Source organism: Mugil cephalus, chromosome 16, assembly GCF_022458985.1.
Source record: "Mugil cephalus isolate CIBA_MC_2020 chromosome 16, CIBA_Mcephalus_1.1, whole genome shotgun sequence".
Lineage (NCBI taxonomy): Eukaryota > Metazoa > Chordata > Actinopteri > Mugiliformes > Mugilidae > Mugil > Mugil cephalus.
This window is the reverse complement of record NC_061785.1, coordinates 21,526,141-21,534,152: the sequence shown is the minus strand read 5'-3', so window position 1 is coordinate 21,534,152 and position 8,012 is coordinate 21,526,141. Positions and strand designations below refer to the sequence as shown.

Genomic DNA, 8,012 nt, shown 5'->3' with positions numbered 1-8,012 from the left:
ATTGTATTTAACTGACTGCATTAGGAGGGAGATAGGCCGAGGGAATTTTGCAATTCTGCAAAGATGAGTGGGCTAAAAGTCAGCGCTGGAAAGACTCATTGCAAGTTATCATGAATGCTTGATTGCAGTTGTTGCTGCTAAGAACCAGTTATTAGGTTTAGGGGGCAATTACTTTTTCACACAGGATCATGTATGTTTGGATTTAGTTTTCCACTGCAGCTTATTTATTCTACTTCTTGTAGAGAGACCAAGACTTCTAAGTGATCAGATGAGGGGCCAGTGAGAGATGTGGTTAGTCTATTGACATATTCATGATAAATTTACCTCTGATGAACACAGATTTGAATTAGCTTGATTTAATTGAGTGGTGAGACGGACCAAACATTGTACATCATTGCATTGAGGTAGTGATTCTCTCTATTGTTAATAGAGAGAAAAACTTGTCGAGTGTAATTGAATGACTCTTTGATTAATGTATGTCATTCTTGCCATGTTAGATCTGCTGTTCTGACCCAGTCCTTGTTATCCTGACTTCTTTTCCTTTTCTACTTTCTACTTTTTCTTCTTTCTCTTTCTGCTTTGTCACAGCTGGTGTTATTTTAAATGAAATTGCCAAATAAATCAAATCAACTATTATACATATACTGTAACATATACAGTTAAATGCAAGATAAGCTCCCACATTGCGAGGTCAAGTGTCTTCTGTCTTTGTCTTATAGATCAGAGGAAGAAGAGGAATGTCAAGTAAAATTAGAGGCAGTTGTTTAGATGGCTGCTGTGGTTTATTAAAGTTCAAAGAGGCTGTAGGTGGAGACTGTGGCTTCAGGTGGAGGAAGCTGTGGATGATGGCAGGAAGGAGGCTGGAAGGAGCAGGTGGACACTGGAGGCAGAGACAGACGTTTCGGATGGTTGTTGAAGCTGGAGAACAGTTTTGGTAGTGACTTTTTGATTCTTGGTGTCTATATATGTATTTGCAGTCTCATCACTATGGTTTAAAATCCAGCTGTATTTTACAAACTTACTTGAGCATGTCTCTGGGTTGGGAGAGGAAGACTGTGGCCTGGGCTTTTAACCTGAGACCTGGAGAAGGTCAGGAGAAGTTGTAGGAGGCTGGGAGCGGAGGTCGACCTTGTGGACCTGTGGAGAGTCAGCAGTACATGGCTTCTGTTGAGGAGATATTGAGTTGTGTCATACTTTAAATAACACACATTTCACTTTTGACTACTCACTGATGTTTGGAGTCTGGCTGGAGGCTGCTGTTACAGCTGGTGATAGCAGGTGGACTGGTCTTGAAGCTCGTTGTTACGGAGAACACAAGTTGAAAATGATGGAGGAGGCTGGTAGGAGGCTGTGGATATTCAGCAGATGCTGATGTCTTGCAGTAGGAGTTGAGGCAAGAGGACTTGGACTTGATGTTGTCGGTGTCTTTTATTATTTGCGGCCTAGATGTTGGAGCAGAGACTGGTTGGATGGACGAGGATCTTGAGACTGCTGCTGGCTGGATGTAGGTGGAGTCAGGCTGAAGTGTTTTTTTTAAATCTCCCAGTTGTAGGTGGAGTTTAAGACGTAAACCGAAGTCAGCACAAGTGGTTTGTATTTACAGTGATTGGAGTCTTTACTAGTACAACATCGTTTCCAACAATCATCTGATGTTGTACTAGTATTTTCTTCTTCATTTTGACCCCTTAGTGAAGAGTACCCAAGGTCTGGGTTCTCTAGAGATATCCACATTTATCAGTGGTGGGTAGACATCCTTACTGTGAGACTCTTCGATTACCAAGAGTCTATCAGGCCCTTCTTTTGTGGTTATCTTTGGACGACCCAATGTTTCGCACAGGCGCTGTTTAATTACTCTCCCATGCTGGAGGGTGTAGGGCCGAGGTCTGCCAGTTTTATATCTGTGAGGACACAAGGACACAATAAAGAAATATTAAAGTTAAATGTGATTCAGAACTTAATCATCAGTCTTAATGTCGTGCTTTAAAATTCAGTTGTAATTTACAAACTTACTTGAGCATGTCATCCACCACAAAGTGGTAAATCTTCTCGTACTCTTCAAGAGAGTAACCGTGGATCTTAAGTGCTGTGTCGCTTTGTGTGACTGTATCCTGCTGGACACAATCACGGGTGGAAGACACAGGCTGGGGGACCTGCAGCTCTGCGGCAGGAGAGGAAGGCTGAGGGCTGGCCTGCAAACCTGAGACCTGGAGAAGGTCAGGAGGAGGTGTGGGAGGCTGGGACCCGGAAACAGCACGCGGCTTCTGTGAAAGAGATGTCGGTTGTGTCATACTTTAAATAACACACATTTGACTTTAGACTACTCACACATGTTTACGTGTGTTTGTAGTACATGAGTATCTATCTAGACTCAGATGTCTTCTAGGACAGACTGCATTACTTTTAAAACACAGCTTGTAGAAGGTAGTCTTTAAATTTGTTGGATTGGAACACAGTGAGTTGGAAATATAGAAACTGCGAATGACTGTGTCTTGTTTCCCACTATAAAATTAATTTGTTATTATATTATTTATTATTTACCAGTGGACTCATATTATTGTATGGTGTAATATAAAGAAAGTAAAGGTCACTATCCTGGTACAAATTACCATCATACATTACTTGAATACAGCATACATTACTTGAATAGTTCAAGTAATGTATGCTTCTGACTGACAGCAGTTAGTGAATGAGTAACTACATTTGGTTAACTACACTTAGTGTGGTTCACTTGGTGTAACTACACGTGGTGTGGTTCACTTGGTGCTACATACTTTAGCTGTCTCCAGACCGCTGCTGACCCTCTTCCTCTTCCTTGTATTGAAAGCTGGTCCGCTGTCACACTATAGTAGTACAGACATCTGGTGTTAGAAGGGACTACATAACTTACAGAAAAATTAAATAATATAGAAAAATAACAATATGGTTGGAGTGCTGTGTAAAATGCAAATACAAGCATGTAAATCAAAAACAATATATAGCAGTAAATACAGCGAGACCGGGAAAAATGTGGATTATCAGATCTAATTAAGGACAATTGGATTCGACAATGATCCATATGAACTTGTATGGATTTAGTGGATTAGCTTCAGTTTCAGTTAGTGTAGGTTCATTTCATTATGATAAATGTAGCTAAATACAAGATGCTAACGCTAAGAGCTTTACTGAGAAGTAAGATTAGCCATCCTTATAGTGTCCGACTGGACGGTAAACAGCCGTCCAGAACGTAACTTAAGAAGTAACTACAGGTATGACTTCATCAGCAAATACAGCATAAATTAATATTACTGGACACTAAATATGAACCACAAAACCAGGTTTTGTGCCTGGATTCCAGTTGTTTCTTAATAAGCGATCCATTTTCTTCTCTTTAGCAGTCAGATATATCTATAAGAATATATCACTGACTGCTTTTCAAATCTGTTGGTACAATCAATCGGAAAATTGCTAATCATTTTTTAAAATTAATTTGACAATTTAGACGCTATTAAAGCCTATGATTCAAACTAATGCTGCTAATCTCCACACTCAATTGTCACTTTTTGCTGCTCAGTGGCCGTAACCATGGAGACTTCACTAGCTGTGATGTCCTACCCTCTATTAAAAAAAAAAAAATGTTTTGTTGTTTTTTGAAAAATACACGTTCATTTAAAAAATAAATCTACAGTGGAGACCCAACAGCATCTCTTCAAACTAGTTAAATCCAAACATGAACTTCCTATTAAGAATGATGAAACCACACAGTGCTGAAGTGAATAGTTCTCATATATTTGTGATAATTATTTTAGAAAATATGTCAATATCAGCATTAATGCTTTTTAATGCACATTTACAGACACAAACATGAGAATACAAACTAAATAACACCAATATTATAAAAACAAGTACAACTTTCAGATACATGATGGGCTTAATGTACTTTAGAAATCTTAAAACTATAAATCTGGACTGTTCTGTTGATATCTTGAAAACGTTGTTTTATAAAATCCTGTCATGTAGTGCCAAATGTTCCAGCAAAAAGTTAATAAAATGTAAATTAGTCTTGGTCTCATGGTGTACCTGAACTGTACTGAACTTAAATTTTATCATCCACATTTCGCCCTAATTGGACATGAGAGTTAGCTGAGGCAGATTATAATATGTGGATAAGTGTTTTATCAGCTCAGTGTAATGATACAAATAACATGTTTCCTCTCAAATCTGGCAATATTCTCAAATACAGCGTACAGAGTCACATCAGCTTCACTCCAGCGCAAATCATCCTTCAAAAATAATTAGATTTACAGTAAATTATGAAATTTCAGCTGTCCTGACTGCCTCAGGGTTCAAATACTGTCCAAAACTGTGTTGTTTATAATTATTAAATAATTATTATTATTTTTTTTTTTTTTAAAAGTCTCACATTCATGATGAGCTGGATCTTGTCAGGCTTTGTCGTTGGATGGTGGTCACCGAAAAAGTTGTCGAAAAATCTTTGTTTTCAGAAATCGTGGAGAAATGCTGAAAGCTGCTTTTTCTTGGCTGTCTGTAGTAGAGTGCGTATTTTTGAAGTGGAACAGTGGAACCTCTGACCTCAGAGTTCTACTGAGGAACATCTCAATCAAGGGTCAGAGATGAGAATAATAATGATATGAGGATCCATGATGCAAAAAAGAAGTTATTTACTGTTTGTGTTCATTAGATCTAAGGTGGTTGCCATTTTTGCCTTTCAAATGTGACTCAGGGGCATTCAGGTAATTTAACTAAATCTCAACACATTTAGCTGTTCGTGTGGAATGACTGTTTAGTTTGAAGTTTAATGAAAGGGGATTAAATTAATATTTTTTGGGCTAAGAAATGAAGGGTAAAATAAATTCAGTTCTCACACTAAATTCTACAAGGAAGTAATAGTGTTGCAGACAGTTGTGGTTGTTATGTGTACAATGTATTGAACGCCAGATATTTAGAAAAAAAAAATCAGAGACAAAACAGCTCTCTGTTTTCAGTTTTATAGTCATTTATAAACTTGGCCTATGGGTGGAAAACACTAGATGCACAGCGGATGCTCCACAGCAGCAGCAGCAGCTACACAGCTACCCCCTCAAGTCTCCCTTCATCTCTGTTTGGGATGGTTGAAATGTAGACATCAGTAGAGCAACATTGTTGCTGTAGTTACCTGGCATCATAATCCTCAGCAGTCAGAAGTGAAGTCTGTATCACTTTGTAGTTCCTGGGTAGATGAAACAATAAATAAAAATCATCTTTGACAAACAATCATTCACTCACATTCACACTCAACTAGCATGTCTTTGGAGGGTGGGAGGAAACCGGACTACCCAGAGAAAACCCACGCAAACACAGAGAGAGCATGCAAATTACACCAAGAAAGGCTCATCTCATCTCATCTCCAACTACCGCTTACTCTCCCAGATGTCTTCAGGAGAGAGGTGGGGTACCACCTAGACAGGTCGCCAGTCTATCACTGGGCTAACACAAAGACAAACAATCATTCACTCACACTCAACAAGTATGTTTCGGAGGGTGGGAGGAAACTCAAGTACCTGGTGAAAACCCATGCAGACACAGGGAGAACATGCAAATTCCACCAAGAAAGGCTCATCTAATCTTACTCATCTTCTGCTACTGTTTACCCTTCCAGCTGTCTTCAGTAGAGAGGCAGGGTACACCCTGGACAGGTTACCAGTCTATCGCAGGGCTAACACAGAGACACACAATCATACACTCACACTCAACAAGCATGTCTTTGAAGGGTAGGAGAAAACCGGACTACCCAGAGAAAACCCACGCAGACATAAGGAGAACATGCAAATACCACCGAGAAAGGCTTGTCTCATCTCATCTCGCCTGTGTTAGCCCAGCGATAGACTGCCGACCTGTCCAGGTGGTACCCCGGCTCTCTCCTGAAGACATCTAGGAGGGTAAGAGGTAGCTGAGAAAATGAGATGAGACGCGACGAGATGAGATGAGCCTTTCTTGGTGGAATTTGCACGTTGTCTCTGTGTCTGTGTGGGTTCTCTCATCTCATCTTATCTCATCTCATCTCATCTCATCTCAGTTCTGCTACTGTTTACCCTTCCAGACATCTTCAGGAGAGAGGCAGGGTACACCCTGGACAGGTGGCCAGTCTATTGCAGGGCTAACACAGAGACACACAATCAGACACTCACACTCAACTAGCATGTCTTTGGAGGGTGGGACGAAACCGGACCACCCAGAGAAAACCCACGCAGACATAAGGAGAACATACATATTACATCAAGTAACCCCCTACCCCCATCCAACGTCTTCGCCGCTTTTTACCACCAGTGACGAGCGGTGCCAGGATGCGTCGTAGTTGGCTGTAGAACGGACGGCCCTTTTGTTTGCTCTGGTTAACCCCCTCCACCTGCCCTGATGCAAGTCGCGAGTTTTCATGTTGTAAAGTGTACTTATTATGTGCTTGTGTTTTTTTATGTTCCCACACTGTACTCCCCACAGGAGCATAGTGTGGGGGTTGCTTTTTCTCCTCCCCTCTCCTCATGTCATTCTGTATCTCTTTTTTTCCTGTAATTTCCCAAATTTGTGGGACAAATAAAGGTTCTCTGAAATCGGGAATGCTCATCTCATCTCATCTAGGAGGATAAGCGTCAGTTGAAGATGAGACGAGACGAGATGATGCATCTTCTGCCACAGTTTACCCTCCCAGCCGACTTCAGGAGAGAGGTAGGGTACATCCTGGACAGCTGGGCAGTCTATCGCAGGGCACTCTTTGTTCTTGGGAAAGGTGTGGAAACTTAAGACGGTGTTTGACGTCGCCGATGCCGTGCATTGCAGCACACAGCAGTGGTGCCTTGAAATGCTGTCTTCTCCTTTTAGAAAAGACACTTAGAAATACGTCATCATTTCTTGTGCACAGAGCCTATTTGTTTTTAAGGTGGTCAGGTTGGGTGGTAAGTGGACCCAGAAGAGCACCTACACATCAGTTGGGTTTTCATGTACAGTGAAGCTGAGATGAAAGGTCACAAGGAAGATCTGTCCCCTCATGCCATTTCCTTTCCTCTGAAATCCCAGTTATCTTAAGAGTCTTCATCAGAGGTCCTTTTCAGCCACCCGTCCTGTCTCTGTCTTCCTTCCTCCAGGATACTGTCGCTCTTGGAAACCTTACCAACCAATTACTTATCAAAAAACAACTAGTGGGGGGTTGAGATTTAAATAGGTGTAGTGGGTGTAGCCCACCAGATACTTGCACGAGAAGTGTCTCTTAAGCCAATTACTTGTTTTCCTTAATTAATTTATGTTAATTCTGCACTTCTGCATAAATTTTAGATTAAGTTCCACTCTTCCTGCAATAGCATGTGCGGAAAAAAACGGTGCAGTAACCCCAGTCAATGTCAAGAGGTTTCCTAGCTCGACGTTGGTTTTTACCTTATTTAGTCTGCAGGTGAACAAGTTTCCAGTAAAAATGTTTTACTTTTCATAAAATAGTTAATTGTCCCTCTGGAATAAATAAAGTCTTTTCTGATTCTGATCAGAATCTAGACTGGTCGGTGTCCAACCAACTTTAAGAGGCCCTACTACAAGCTGTTCTGTATACAAGTTAGTTTACAGGAGGCAATTATTATTACCTACGTGGACTGTGACTGCCTCTGTCTTGTTCTCCGATGTGTACTGTGGCTGACGCGCACCTGTGCTACCCACATTACGGTACAAATAGTTTGTCTTTGCGCTCCTATAAGCTAAGTAAAGCTTATATATATGAAATAACCCAAATGAGTCGTTTCACACACTGACAAATGAGCTGTCAGCTCACCTTGGCGGAGAGGAGGCCTCTCATTAGTGCGATCCTCTCTGCCATCTTGGTAATAATTCTCATTACTGTGTTCAAAGACAAAAGCATATCAGGAACTTTTGACAAACGCTTTTTCATTTAAACTGGTTTGTGTACACAGCAGCCCTCACCCCAAAAAAGGGGTGTGGTGATAAGAGGCTACTGTGGATGCACAGGCAGTCAAGATTTGAGTTACAGAGTTCAGAAA

The 8,012-nt window shown here is 40.9% G+C and overlaps 1 long non-coding RNA gene across 1 annotated transcript; it reads right to left on the bottom strand.

The window, feature by feature from the left end:
* Positions 1-831: 831 nt before the first annotated feature.
* Positions 832-2,441, bottom strand: LOC125022871. Its single transcript, XR_007114497.1, has 3 exons — positions 2,011-2,441; positions 1,230-1,898; positions 832-1,137 (listed from the first exon to the last, which is right to left on the bottom strand). It is a non-coding gene; the product is annotated as an uncharacterized LOC125022871 (long non-coding RNA).
* Between the last annotated feature and the right edge of the window lie 5,571 nt (positions 2,442-8,012).